Genomic DNA, 15,732 nt, shown 5'->3' on the forward strand with positions numbered 1-15,732 from the left:
AAACTCAGAAGAGAAGGACTGGCAGATGCTGCCCGTGTGCCTTTCCATGTGACAGGAGCCTGAGCTTGCTGGTAGCCAGCCTGCAGAGTCCAAGTATTGTCCTGCTGATGCCTTGATTTGGACATTTTTCATGGCCTCAGAAATGTAAACTTGTAAGCTAATAAATCCCCACTGTAAAAGCCAAGCCCATTTCTGGTATATTGCATTCCAGCAGCTTTAGCAAACCAAATCGTACAGCACTAGCAATTTTATACACATTCAACAAGGTGGATCATAAAATTGTAAAAAGAGCCCACTGACAATAGCAATTAAAACATATAGGTTTAAACTTAATTATGAAATATTCAGGACCAGCTAAACTAAAGCTACAAAAGAAATAAAAACAGATACTTTACTTTAATACAAAGACTTGTTTCTTATTAAAGAAGACAATATCATAAAAATGTCAATTTTCTCCAAATAAATTTGTATACTGGATGAATTTAGTAACATGGGTGGGGGGTGTGATACTGAGATTCTAAAATTCATGTGGGTAAATAGAAAGAGCTTATAAAATTAGAAAAATAATTCTAGTACAGGGGACCTACAGCACTAGATATTAGAGTATATAAATTCCCAATACTTAAGAATGGAGGCTTTGCCTTGTAGCCATGATGAAATAGCTTGCTGTAGATCAATGCTCCTGCCAAGAACAACAAGAAAAGCCAGACAAAATACAAAAACAACTTCTGTTTGAAGGCTTTCGGGAGCTGCCAAGGCAACTAGAAGATAATGGAATGACATCTTTACATGCTGAGAGAAACTAACTAGAATTCTTTACTCTGAGAAAACAATAAACCGTGTGGAGCATGAGAACTGAAGTAAAGAGATACTTCCCTGCAATTGACTAGAAAGCCTGAGACCTTTTAACCTCTTTGAAACCTTCCCTCTTGAGAATTATGGTCCAAAATGCCTCTGGATTAAGCCTTAATTCTGGACTCCTTCTCAGAGTGGGGTAAAGAGAAAGGGGCAGAAGCCTCCAGCATTGCTTCTGCACCGCCCTGTAAAGGACAACCTTCCCCAGATTTTTGTTCCTTCTCTTGTTAATGCAGAATACTTTACACGGAAGCAAGCTGTAGTCCCCGGGGTTGTGGCCACGTCCCTCTCTGTTCAGGGACATCAGTGGAGAATCAGGGCAATCCTGTAAGCTTGGGCGGCTGCTTCATTAATTCTTGTGGCCGCTTCTTCATATCCTCCTGGTGTGACTAATATGGACACTTCAGTACACACCGAGTTTTGAAATCACCCCGGAAATGTTGGTAAAAATGGGTCAGGAGAGGGTGACTTTCCTTTTTACCATTTTGACCAAGAGGACCAGATCAGCTTACATAGTGTGAACCACCCAACAGCGTAGCCCCAGCCTCACCGAGTGTGAAACACCCGCATGGACTGCTCCTCTCTCCCCCAATCCCTCCTCACTCTCTACTAAGGATGAGTCCAGCCCAAGGCAGCTCCCTCCTCGCTTCACGCCACCTGGAATGAGCAGCCTCTGCTGAACAGTGGGGATCGAGGGCATTTGATGGCACCAGGTTTTCTAGCGGCTGCACTTCCCAAGGCAGTGCTGTGGGAATAGCTCTCTCTCTTCTCTTCCCTGCGGGCTTCAAGAATGGCCGACTGTCTGTGTTCTCCTTCCCTGGGGCAGTGGGACCCAGAGCTGCTGCCCTGGACTGGCAGATCCGGGAGGAAGATCCTCACCCTGTGACTTTCGGGTTCACTGGTCTCGTGCTGGGGATTGAATGCAGGGTGATAAAATGGCCTTTTTTGCACATGTGTACTAAGGTCTAAGTCCTGATTTGGGAACTTTTAGGGGATAAAATAGAATGAGTACAATCAGTGGACTACTTCCACTGAAGAGTGTTTTGTGGGAAGTTTAGTGGGAAATGAGCTTTTTGGAAGTTACTCCAGCATATGCAAAGGGCTTTGTATAAATATGCAAATAAAAAGTTTCTTTTCCCTCAGAAGAGAATCCCTTATAAAGTCTTGTATATTTCAAAGCTCTCTTTTGATTACTTTGTTTTGAAGGAGAAATTAATGTTTGGAGAAGACACTTTGGCTGAAGCAGTCTCTACAATGTTTCTTTTGGTTGCATTGGACATATGTCCTTACCCTTTGAGTCAACAATCCAATTCTAGGAATCTCTCCCAAATATACAATTGCAAAAATATAAAAAGATATATGCACAAGGCTATTCTTTACAGCATTTTTTAAATAGTGGGAGCTTTCCAGAGGGGACTGGAACCATCTAGGAGAGACAGCCCAAAGCAGGGGAGGATGAAAGCCTTCTCCTCTCCTTCTGTCTTTCTGTCTCCTACCAGTGTCTACACTTGACCAAACCTAACTGAAGCCAGTCAGCAAGGGAGCCTGGATTTGCTGGAGTCAGCCTGAGAAGGGCAGGGGACGGACAGAGAGTACAACCAAAAGAAGAGACAGACGACCTACACAGCTCAGCGATACAATTCCGATCCTGAAGCTTGCACGTCACCGATTCGCACAAGATCTCCACTAATCAGAGCAGTGAGCAAGACGGAGTTTTCCCTCCCTGTAGGACTCTGTAGGACCCGCCCCTGCCCTAGGACACATGAGCTCCTCATGAAGCACCTTCCCCTCTTCTTGGAATTTCCCTGTGACAAGTCCATCTTTACCGGCTGTTTAGGGCCACCACCAGTCTGTCCTAGTGATAAAAAAAAAAAAAAAAAAAAAAAATCTGACTGCTTGCAGATCTGGCCAGCGCTACTTGGAGTTACAATTGCGATGGCTATTTGAGGATGAGAAACTTGCTGTATTTCATAGGTAGCTTTGCCTGCAAAACCTACTCCCTTGCATGATAAAACTATACCAGGTGTAAGACCTGATGAGAGTTCACAGAGGCTATTTTTATCCATTTATACATCTCAGAGAGGACCCTTCAGGCAGCAGTGGTTGACTACCTGGGTCTTTGGCTCCAGACTCCAATGTAGAACTCTAATAAGATAACCTTACTTTTTCCTTAAGCCTGTCTGAATCTTGGAATTTACCACAGATACAGAGGAATGATGAGAACTTCAATGCCAGGGAAAGAAAGAGGGAGCACTTAGGTAATTCCCCTGCTGTTGAGAACCACCAATTCCAAGAGAGCCTGGGTCAGGGAGAAGGTGGACTAGAAATGAACTGTAGTTGGGCCAGCCTAGTCTCATATGTGGAAGACAAAGAAGGGCCATACTCTTCTATGCTGCTCATTTGCAGCCCCCAGCCTGTGTACTCCTCCCCACAATGAAACCCTGAGACTTTGAATTTGAGGCCTACCCATTCTCCTTGGGGATGAAGTATCTTGCTCCTGATCTTGAGTCAGTCTCTGGGTCATCATAAGAGCACAGGCTCTGGAACCAGGTTACCTTATGCTCAAATTCCAGTACTACCACTTCCCAGCTGGTTGATGTTGGGCAAACTGTTCTATGTGACTCTATTTTCTCATCTCTAAAATGGGGATAATGATGACCTACTTTATAGGGTTGTTAAGGGAGTTAAACCAGTTAGTAGATGTGACTCTTAGAATAGTGCCTGGCAGACAGTAAACATTTAAGTGTTCACTAAATTCTTCTTGGGGACAAGTGATAAGGTGGTTGGAGAAAGGATCAGAAAGGAGCCTTGTCCTTATCCTGGAGGCTGACACAGGGTGTTCTTGGCAGCATTTTATATATTAACAAATACTCCTCTGGAACCCGAGGAGTAGAATAAATGTGGGTATTGTGGTATTGATTATTTTTTAATTATTAATTTGTCTTTGTTTCATAGCTGCCAAGCTCAGGCCCTGCAAGTCAGAGCATCTTGGCTCCAAATTCTAGCTTTGCTACTTTCTGGCTGTATGATTATGGTAAGTTGTTCACTGATTATTCATCTTCAGTTTTCTCAACTACAAAATAGAGATAAAACCTACCACATAAATTGTTTTTTTTAATTTTTTTCCTTGCAATTTTATTGAGATGTAGTCACACGCCATACAGACATCCAAAGTGTACAGTCATCCAAAGTGTACAGTTGTTCACAGTATAATCATATAATTGTGCATTCATCACCACAATCTATTTTTCAACATTTTCATTACTCCAAAAAAAAGTAATAAAAATAAGAATAAAAATAAAAGTAAAAAGAACACCCGGAACATCCCATCCCCCCTATTATTCATTTACTTTTTTTCTACTCATCTGTCCATACACTGGATAAAGGGAGTGTGAGCCACAAGGTTTTCACAATCACATGGTCACACAGTATAAGCTATATAGTTGTACACTTGACATAGATTGGTTTTAAGGTTTAAGTGAAATGATGCACTTGGCACAAGACTTGGAACATAATAGGTGCTAAATAAATATTGGCAATTTTATTACTATTACTATTATTTAGAACTTCATTGAACTATCATATTTGCAAATAATGACCTGTTTGCTCATTCACTTTTTATAAACAACTTTACTGAGCTATAATTTACATAGCATAAAATTCATTAAGTGGATTGAGAGTGTACACTTCGGCTATTTTTAGTAAATCAATAGAGTTGCACAACCACAACCATCACACAATTTAGCTTTATGTTATTTCTATCACCCTGAAAGTCCCCTCATGTCTTTTTGCAGTTAATTCTCCCTCCTGCCCCAAGTTGTCAGCAATCACTTACCTGATTTCTGCTTCTGTAAATTTCCCTTTTCTGTACATTTTATATTAATGGGATTGTATACTATGTGTAATCTTTTGCTTCTGTCTTCTTTCACTTAGCATAAAACTTCTGATGCTCATCCATGTTTTAACATGTGTCGTTACTTCATTCCTTTTTTATGGGTGAATAATATTCACTAGCATGAATTCATCAGTCAGCGGGCATTTGGGTTGTATCTGCTTTCTGGCAAGTATGATTAATGTTGCTGTGAACATTCATGCCCAAGTTTTTGGGTGGACAAATGGTTTCATTTCTCTTGGAAATTCTCTAGGAATTGCTGGGTCATGTTAACTTCTAAAGAAACTGCCCAGCTGTTTTTCCAGAGTGGCTCTACCATTTTACATTCTCACCGGCAGTGTATGAGGGTTCCAGTCTTTCCACATTCTCATGAACGCTCAGCATTATGTCTTTTTGATTATAGCAATTCTAGTCAGTGGGTGGTGGTATCTTATTGTGGTTTTGATTTGCATTTCCCTAATGATTAGTAATGTAAAACGTCTTTTCATGTATTTATTAGCCATTCATAATTCTTCTTTGGGTTTATTTGTCTTGTTATTGCATTGTAAGTGTTTTCATGTAATTCTGGATGCAAGGCCTTTAGCAGATTATATAATTTGCAAATATTTCCTCCCAGACTGTGACTTGATTTTTCATTTTCTTAAGGGGGTCTTTTGAGTTGCAAATGTTTAAATTTTGAAAAAGGCTGATTTATTGATGGTTTTCTTTTATGGATTCTGTTTTTGGTGTTGCATCTAGGAATTCTTTGCATAACCCAAGGTAATGAAGGTTTTCCCATATATTTTCTCCTAAAAATCTTAGTTTTAGCTCTTACATTTATATCTATGATCAATTTTGAGTTGTGTCTAAGTTAATTTTTTTTTTCTTGTGGTTATCTGATTGTTCCAGTACCATTTGTTGAAAAGGCTATACTTTCCTTCTTTCAATTGAATGACACTTTTGTTTGGGAATAAATTGTCCATTAATGCTAAGATTTATTTCTGGGCTCTCAATTCTGTCCACTGAACTATATTTCTAACTTTATGCTAGAACCATCCTGTAGTGATTACAGTAGCTTTATCATAAGTTTTGAAATTCAGTAGTGTAAATTCTTTATTGAAAATTGTTTTGGCTGTTCTAGGTCCTTTGAATTTCCATGTGAATTTTAGGATGTTTGTCAATTTCTACACAAAAGTCTGCTAAGATTTTGATAGAGATTACATTGAATTTATAGATCAGTTTGCAAAGAATTGCCATCTTGACATTATCATGTCATCTGACTCATGAGTGTGGAATTATCGCTCCATTTATTTTGATCTTTTTAATAATTTAATTTAATTTCTCTCAACAATGCAAATCAAACTGCATGCAATAGCAGTTTTTTTTTTTCCAAATTATTTTATTCTTTTAGATGACATTTGAATGGAATTGTTTTCTTAATTTTATTTTTGGATACTTCACTGCTAGTATATAGAAATGCAATTCATTTCTGTATATTGATCTTGTATCCTCCAACTTTTCTAAACTCATTTATTAGTTTTAGTAATAATTTCTTTGTCATTTTGATCATATTGTGGCAATTTGAAATGGTATGTACCCCAGAAAAGGATGTTATTTAAGTTAATCCACTCCTGTGGGTGTAAACCTATTATAAATATGACCTTTTGATTAGGTTACTTCAGTTAAGGTGTGGCCCAGGTGGGCCTTAATCCTCTTACTGGAGTCCTTTATAAGTGGGATAAATATAGAGAAAATAAAAAAAGAAAGCCACAGAAGCAAGAAGCTGAAAGCAGTGGAACCCAGAAGAGAAAGGAGAGACCAGCAGAATCTGCCATGTTGCCTTGCAATGTGACAGAGGAGCCCATGTGTGTCCTTGTGCCAATACCACACTGTTTTGATTACTGTCGCTTTGTAATAAGTTTTAAAATCAGAAAGCATGAGTCCCCCAACTTGTTCTTCTTTTCAAGATGGTTTTGGCTATTCTAGTACAATGTTGAATAACAGTGGTGACAGAGGGCATCCTTGTCTTATTCCTGATCTTAGTGGGAAAGCTTTCAGTCTTTCACCATTTAGTATAATGCTACCTGTGTATGCATCTATACCCTTTATCATATTGAGGAATGTTCCTTCTATTCATAGTTTTAAAGTATTTTTGTCAAGAAGGGCTACTGGATTTCGTCATATGTCTTTTCTGCATCAATTCAGAGGATCATGCATTTTTTCCCTTTATTCTATTGATGCTGCATAATTGATTTTCTTATGTTGGACTACCCTTGCATACATGGGATAAATACCACTTGATAATGGTTTGTCTTTTTTTTAATATGCTATTGGATGCAGTTTGATAGTATTTTGTTGAGAATTTTTGTACCTATATTCATAAGTGATATTGGTCTGTAATTTTCTTTCTACAATCAGTTGACTTTAAGTAAAGGAGATTACCCTTAGTTATGTAGGTGGACCTCATCCAAGGCCTTAAGAGCAAAAACTGAGGTTTTCTAGAAAGAAGAAACTCTGACTCAAGACAGTAGCACAAAAATACTGCCTGAGTTTCTAGTCTGCCAGCCTGCCCTACAGATTTTGGACTTTCATGTCATCACAGTCATGTGAGCCAATTCCTCTAAAAAAAAATCTCTTTGTGCATACATATATCACACATACATATACCCACAGCTTGTTGGCTCTGTTTCTCTGGAGAACCCTGAATGATACATACATGAATGAGTGTGTCTGTGCTCCAGTAAACTTTTATTTATGGACACTGAAAGTCGATTTCATACAGTTTTCAAGTGTCATAAAAATTATTTTTTTGAAAAGTTTTTCAACCATTTGAAAATGTACAAACCATTCTTAGTTCACTGGTGTACAAAAATAAGCAGCAGGTAGGATTTGGCCCATGGACCATAGTTTGCTGATCACTTATGTCTGTTATAAACTTATATTTGTTATAAATCCAACAATTCAGTGTTGTACTTATTACTTCATATAATTATATTTTTTAAAAGAACTTAAGAATCTCATTATAGAGTCTTTTATATTAATCCACAGGTTTACCATTTCTGTTGTTCTTCATTTATTCCTGGAATTTCAGTTCTCTTCTTTTATCCCTTTCTTTCAGACAAAAGGACTGTTTTTATTATTATTATTATTTGTTCTAATGCATGGCTGCTAACAGTGACTTCTCTTAGTCTTTATTTATCTGAGAATATTTTTGTTTTGCCTTCATTTTTTGAAGGATAGTTTTTCTGGATATAGAATTCTTGGTTGACATTTATTTTCTTAAGCACTTTGAATATGCCATCCTACTACTTCTGCCTTCTGTTTCAGTTCAAAAATCAGCTGATATTTTTACTGATGCTCCCTGTATATAATGAGTCATTTTGCCCTGGCAGCTTTCTAGATTTTTTCTGTCTTTGAACAGTTTTGTCTAGTTGTGGATTTCTTTGTGTTTATTTTATTGAGTTTCATTGAATTTCTCAAGTATGTATTCAAATATTTGTCATCAAACTAAAGAATTCATTGCCCATTATTACTTCATATATTTTTCTGCCTTTTTACTCTCTCCGTTCTTCTTCTGGTTCTTTTCTTTTTAATAATATCTATCTCATTCTTTAGATTCTTTAATTGTTAATTCCTTGTTATCTTACTTTCATTTAATTCTCTAAATGTGGTTTCCTTTAGTCTTTGGAAATATTTATAATTGCATCTTTGAAATTTTACCTGCTCATTCCAACATCTGGAGACACTCATAAATGGTTTTTATTAACTGCTTCCACCCCCTCTCCCAGAATATGGGTCATACTTTCTGATTTCTTTGTATATATCATAATACTTTTTTGAAAACTAGATATTTTAGATAATGTATTAGCAACTCTGGGTTATGATTTTCTAGCTTGACATTTGTTTTGTTGTTTATTTTCTTGTTTAGTAAATTGCCTGGGCTAAATCTGTGAAATACTTGCTCCATGACTGTTACATCTCTGCTCCTTGTTTTAAATTCTTGTATTTATTTTTACACCTGGCTTGCTAGGGGTCACCCCTCTTTCTGTACCACTTAGTTGTCAGCCAATGATTGGGCAGAGGGTGTGCTCAAATACTTTAGCCATTAAAGCTTGTGTTTGATCTCAGTTAATCTGTGTGTGAGTAGGAGACCACACTCATAATTCAGGCTATTTTGAATTCTTCTCCAACTTTTACAGTCCACTGAGCTCTCCTGCATCTCTGTTGCATGTGCAGTCTCCAGGTTGGCCAGGAGTGTGTGAAGGCTTGAGCCCTCTCTGCTGTCTGCTGTGGATATGTGCAGCCTCAGCTGAGACTGTGCTTACCCCACCCACAACTGCAGGATATGTTAGTCATTGTGCCTCCCCATTTGTCCGTTACTGAGATTGTTACTTCCACTGACAACACTGTAAGGGCATAGCTCACCTCTCCAAATCAGGCATGCCCAGTATAATCATGGCAGCAAAGATACCAATCATCACAGCCTGTCATGCTCTGGCAGAACGTTCTTGTCAATCAAACTGGGGGAAGGATGGGAGCAGCCCCAGGTAAGGGCAGCACAGGTTCACACTAGTCTTGAAATTCCACAGTTTTCAAGCATAAATGATTCTGATTATTGCTTACCTTTGGTTTATTTCCAGAGCACAAAGATAGTTGGTTTTGCCATTTTTGTCCAGGTTTGTAATGGCCTTTGGGGGGGCGGGTAGGATTTTCCAACCTCTTTACTCAGCCGTAGCCTGAAATTCTGCTTCATTCTTCCACTTTTTATTTGCTCAATACCTGTCTATTTACTATTTACTTATAAAAGGCATTTTCCTAGGCACTGAGATATCTTCACAAATAGTACAGGCCTATTTCCTGGTCTTATGGAGCTTATATTTTAGAGGGCAGAATTTAAGGCTGACAATAAAAAGAAAGAACTTAATATTTTTTTCTTCATGTCTTATTGTATGAGCTGTAACTTTTAGGAAAGCTTTCCTTAGTAATGATGATGATGATATGTGTAATTTTCCTATTCATGACTTTGATAGACACATTTCTAATGTGTGACCACTAATATAGATTTTTTTCAAAATCAGGTTGAAGAATTATATTTTTATTCTTAGTTTTATAACAGATATTTTTGCCTCAAAGTTGTATGTTGATGCTTTCCAACATCTCTTGAAATTTGCATACGTGTTTTCGTATTAGATCCATTTGCATCATGTTTTATGTTTCCAGATATTCTAATAGCAAACTTTATTGGATAATTGAAATAAAGTATACTAGATGGAGGTGAGCAATAATTTAAATTTACTTGAATTTCATTTGCTGGACTTTAATTTTTTATTGAAAGGTGAGATTTGGCTATTGTTTGCTGCTACCATTTTTCAATTTTAATAGTTTTTGGTATTTTCCTGTGGTCTGCAATTGTTTACATGTCTTGTGAAAGTCTAGGGAAATTTAAAACAAAGGAAGGGAAAGAAACTTAGCAGCTTTCACATATGCATTATGTACAGGAACAGGACCTAGGCCCCTGACTCACAAAAACAAAAAATTTTATTAATATACCCTGAGAAGCCTCTAAAGGTTATAGTGTCAAAGCCATAATCCACTAGCCCTTGTAAAAACCTATTCTTTAGAAATTAATCTGGCCAGCTTTGGTCAGTAACTGAATATAGTTCTAAGTCATAACAATAAATCCTTTAGGATGAGAAAGGTAGAGAACTCCCACTAGGAGGAAATTGTGATTTCCATGGTACCAATAAACACATTTATAAGAGCATGTCTCCCATTGTATTATAATAATTTACTTACACATATATAATGCCCACTAGCCTGCAGGCACCTTGAGAGCTATGACCACTTATTTCAGCCAGTCTCTGATCCACATCCTGGGGCAGCTCCCAGCACATACAGTGCTCTATAAATTTTTATTGTATGAAGGAATGAATGGGGCCATCAAGGGCACCTCACAATCTAAAAGCCAATTCTTACCATTCCACTGCCCCAATAAAAGACCTAATAAGAGATTTTATGGGAGCATAGAGTTGGCTTCAAGATAAGAGTAAGGGAGGATGGCATGCAAATGCCAGGTGCTAACACTGGATGGATGAACGGTTACTAAAATGTACTCAACACTTCTGCTGAGATTTCTTACCAAGAAAAAGTCAGCCTGTTTTCATGGAGAAGTCATTAAATACACAAAGCCCTGGACAAACCATGGGTTCTCATGGAGGATCACATCTAGTGGCATGAACTCAAGTGAGTCACATGATTTTTCTGGGGCTCTGTCTCCCCAGCTGTAAAATATGAGGGCAATTAGATCTTTGGTGTCCCGGCCCGCGGGACAATCAACCGAGACTCTAACTCCTGCGAGGGAAGAATGGTATGGGACAAGAGACACGAGGAATGACAGCAAGACAGGTTTCTGATCAAGCTGCAAAATTTTATTGAAGAGGCAGGTTATATATACTCTAAGGGTGGAGGGGGTGGCTAGCAAGGACGGGTGGCGATCTAGGATTGGCTGCTGCTGTTGCTAGGGTGGAAGGCAGATGTAGGGGGATTGGCGGTTGCTGTTGCTGGGGATCTGGGATTGGTGGTAGCTGTTGCTGGGGTGGATGGCCAATGAGCGGCTACTGTTTAGGCGCGAACTAGCTACTGCTTAGGCGGGAACTACTGTTACTTCCTAGAAGAAGGCTAATTATAGCTTAGGCTGTTCTTGCATCAGCCCTGGCGGTCATGTTGCATGTTACCGGTATCACTGAAGGTGAATATTATATATGCTACCTTAATTGTCCCCAACATTTGGGAGAGGCTGTTCTAAGCTTCGTACCTTTAGATCCTAAGATGATTGAAAAGCAAGCAGTTGGTTTTCTGGAGGATTTATTTTAAAATCTAAGATCAGGTTATATGTTTTTGCTGCAATAAAAGTGAGTGAGTGATCGCAAAAGCCACTGACCAGTTTTAAGAGTCCCCACGAACAGCAGATTTCTCCTATAGGAAACAGAAACTCAATTCGGTCCCAAATATCAAGACTTTATATCTGTCAGGAGGAGAAATGATTGTTTGCTCTTACTAACATTGGGCAGTTATTCAAGTCAAACAAGTTAATTAGGTTTGTCTTCCCCGTATTTGAGACCTGGAGCTTGCTTTCTTATTTCTGCTCTGAGTGTTTGCTTTGGTTAATGTTTATAAGAGCGGGGGACATAAAAGGGAGAGAGAGAGAGAGAGTTTGCAAATTGCAGTCACTTTTCATCCACAGCCATAGGCTGTGATATCAAGAAGTAAATGATGCAAGATGTCAGCTTTGCTATCAGTGATCTCATGCTCTGCAATTTCCTTGGTCCCCATGCACTCTTATAACTTCTTAGACAAGAAAAAAAGGACTGACAAAAAAAGTAAGCACATAAGTGTATTTTAGACTGGGTATAACAAAGACTTGCCCAGAACAGTTGTTAGCAAGGGACCTCCCAGCAAATACTGATACCGTATTTTTCCAGAGAGCAGTCTCTCCTTTCAGAAATGGACCCCCCAGGAGTCATGGACATTGGCCTTAATTTGTCCTTCGCTACTGTCTGTTAGAAGGAGGAAATTGGGGCCTTTAAGCAGACTGACTCTCCCATACAGCAGAGCTTGAGAAGGGATGGGGGTGGGGGACGTGGGTAATGGAGGACCTGGAGGAAGGGAAAGGAGAGGTGAGAGTGTCCTAATAAAAATCCTTCCCCCTCCACAGCCTTGCCTGCTACAGAGAGTTGAGGTTTTATACAAACTGTGTACTCATGGGGACCCAGAGCTGCCTGCTCTGAGCATTTCCTAGTATAAATTGTAGGGCTTTGACGAATGCTGGCCAAGTTCTTTAATTTCTTCCAAGGAATGGCATATACAGGAATTTTTTTATTACACAGATCAATCATTAGAAACAGCTTAGATGATATTATTCATGCAGTTAACTGAAATAAGTATGGTAATAGTGGCAGGAAACAAGCAAGTATTACCCTCATAAACTTGGAGATTAAATTAAATCTTTTTGTTAAACTCATTTCTTGAAAAAAATTATCGATTCCCCCGGTAATAATGTGATTCTTCAAACTGAATTTTGTGTTATTTAGAGACTTCAGAGTAAAATTATTCCAAGGCTTGTTTCTTTTGGATGAAGGGCATGAAATCACATTTAGGATGTAGAATTTTATAATTGCATAAATTACTCAGATCTAATTTATGATATATGGTTTTTAAGACAAACAAATAGATTTTCTGCTTTTAAAAATTCAAGGAATATGTGGCTCCCTGATGAGATCAGTTTCTTTTGAACCTCAAATCATCTTTATTTCTTGGCTCTTCTAGAGAACTTTCCTCCCTGTGTTATAAGTATTTCCAAGGAAAACTATGTCATGTGTTTTCAGATTCTGCCAAGAAAAAGTGCTCCACAGCTCACAGTTGTGTTTACATCATTAGAATATTTCCTATAATGGAGCAGAGCTAAGGGAAGAGGTCAATGCTGAGTTCTTACTAATAGTATATTCATAAATATTGATTCTGTAGATGCAATTGGTTTTATAAATAGATACATTAAGCACCTAATTTGCAGCAAAAATTTTCTGCATCTATTCACTAATGTCTGAAGTTGCTTCTTTCAATTAAAAAAAATGGGTAAAGTCTTTCATAAGAAGAGATTGTCTTAGTCTAGGTTGCCCCCAAAGTCAAATCTAAGACAAGAATGTGCATGTAGATAGTTTTTTTTTGCATATCTTTTGTTTGTTTGCTTGCTTGCTTGCTTGTTTCTTAATGATTCCAAGGAACAGGAAAGGAAGACAGGATGGGGAAGAATGAAACAGGGAAGGAAGTAAAAACAACCCAAGGCTGTGTCATTGAACTTTTTTACCACTGAGGCTCAATCCACTTGAGAAACTCTAAGGAGCCATATTTAATTCATCTCAAAATTATCCACTTGACGAATGCAAGAGGAAGTATTTATCATCTGTCCTCTTCTGGTCAGTGTCTCCGCTGGGTGCTAACTTGCTCTCACTTCCAGGTTTGCCCATAGATTAGAAGGGCTGAGCAAGTCCCTGCAGACATCCTGGAGGTGGTGGCAGAGAAGGATCAGGACAGAAAGCTGGAGATCCATGGTGCAGCCGAGGAGAGGTGCTGCCAGGTTATACCTACAGGCAGGTGTAGCCACAGCAGAGGCTGAAGTAGGGTAGTATCCCTGGAGGAGATAAGGCAGCACCCAAGAGGTGTTAAGAGACACAGAGATAAAGCTTAAAACACAAACATCTTATATTCACTACAATGTAAGAAGGTCTTAGAGCACATCTGTTGAGGGCCAATGGCTCAGAGTACAGTGGGTACCTGAGGGATGAGCAATTCTGAGCCATGGAACTTAGGAAAACTCATACCAGGAGAGAGGATCGGGGTTTCAAAGGCACACTTGGCCTATTTTATCATTTTGAGTAGATCTACAACTGCCTAGATTTCACTGTCTTCTGATACTGCCAAATCTAGGTTTGCACATTCCTAAATACTAGATGTTTCCATTCAGGCAAAATTTGTCTTTCTAGGTTTCTGTTTATGGGACCCTTGGGGTCACACAGAACAAATAAGATCTGACCAGTTATCACTTTCTCCTGAATCTTGGATCATAAGGTCAAACATCTTCAGTTTCCTCAGATACTTATTCCTCAGTTGATAGCATTAATAGGTCTTTATCTTCTGAAATCTACTACACTGAGTTGCACAAAATTGAGTACCAGACAACAGTTGGTAAGACTGGTGAAGACTGGAAAGGCACCATTCCTTCCCTCAGGCTGGAGGTGGATAACCTAGTTCTGTTAGTACAAGCTGAGACCGACACAGCTTTCCTGGAAGCCACTCTTGACACTGCTGAATGTAACCGAGCTCACTGCTGACCAAAGCCCCTGACTCTTCCTCACAGAATCTTCAGCTAAACCATATTTTAATCCACCCCCACTTATACTGGATGGATTGATTCTTTGGGTCCCCATGGAGAAGACATATATGAATCCTTATTAAATTTCATCTTGTTAGACAAGCCAGCTGTTTTGATCTGAAAAGACCTTTCATAATTATAATTTTGACATTCAACATATTTGTTATTGTTTTAGGCTTCCTGTCATCTGCAAAGAGAAAAAAAGAAGATTGACTAAGGGCCTGGTTTACTGCAATTTAGCAAGTTCCCTTTGGGAATGGCCATGCAACTAATTATTAAACCAAACAATTATACTAGCATACAAACCAGGAAAGTGTGGAAAAGTTGTAGGTCTTTACCTTTGAACAGGAGAATCTAATAATCCTCAGAAAATGCATCTCAGAGGGTGAGACAAATCTCTAGTTCAATTCCAGCATTCATCGTTTCTAAGGAGTCATCCAATCTGTAGTGGCAAAGTGAATTTTGGATTTCCTGCAGGGAGCTTTTCTATGAAAGAGATGTGATGATGGAGACTCAGAGTGAAGTGATGTTAAGAAGGGTTCAAATGGCCTTTTGCAGGCTTTGCAGATGGAGGAAGGGGTTATGAGCCAAAGAATGCAGGTGGCCTCTTCAAGCTGGAAAAAGCAGGGGAAAAGATTCTCCCATAGAGTCTCCAAAAGGGAATGCATCCATGCCTATCACTTTAATTTGTGAGACCCAGGTTGGACCTACAGATATGTTTGCGTGGATTAAGCAACTAAGTTTGTATAATTGGTACAGCAGCAGTAGAGAACTAATGCGGTACCACAGTGTGCCAGTTTGAATATATTGTGTCCCCCAAATGCCATTATCTTTGATGTAATCTTGTGTGGGCAGATGGTATCAGTGTTGATTAGATTGTAATTCTTTGAGTGTTTCTGTGGAGATGTGCCCCACCCAACTGTGGGTGATGACTCTAACTGGATAATTTCCATGGAGTGTTGGCCCACCCATTGGGTGGGCCTTGATGAGTGGAGCAATATAAATGAGCTGATGGGCAGAGGGAACTCAGTGCAGCTGTGAGTGACATTTTGAAGAGGAGCTACAGGCAAGAGGGACA

The 15,732-nt window shown here is 38.9% G+C and overlaps 1 protein-coding gene across 1 annotated transcript in view; it reads left to right on the forward strand.

Annotated features, from left to right (window-relative positions):
• The window catches only part of LOC119512632 (GC-rich sequence DNA-binding factor 2-like), a 935,299-nt gene that overhangs the window by 293,710 nt on the left and 625,857 nt on the right, over positions 1–15,732 (forward strand). The window lies entirely within an intron of this gene.

This window comes from Choloepus didactylus, chromosome 17 (assembly GCF_015220235.1).
Source record: "Choloepus didactylus isolate mChoDid1 chromosome 17, mChoDid1.pri, whole genome shotgun sequence".
Taxonomy (NCBI): Eukaryota; Metazoa; Chordata; class Mammalia; order Pilosa; family Megalonychidae; genus Choloepus; species Choloepus didactylus.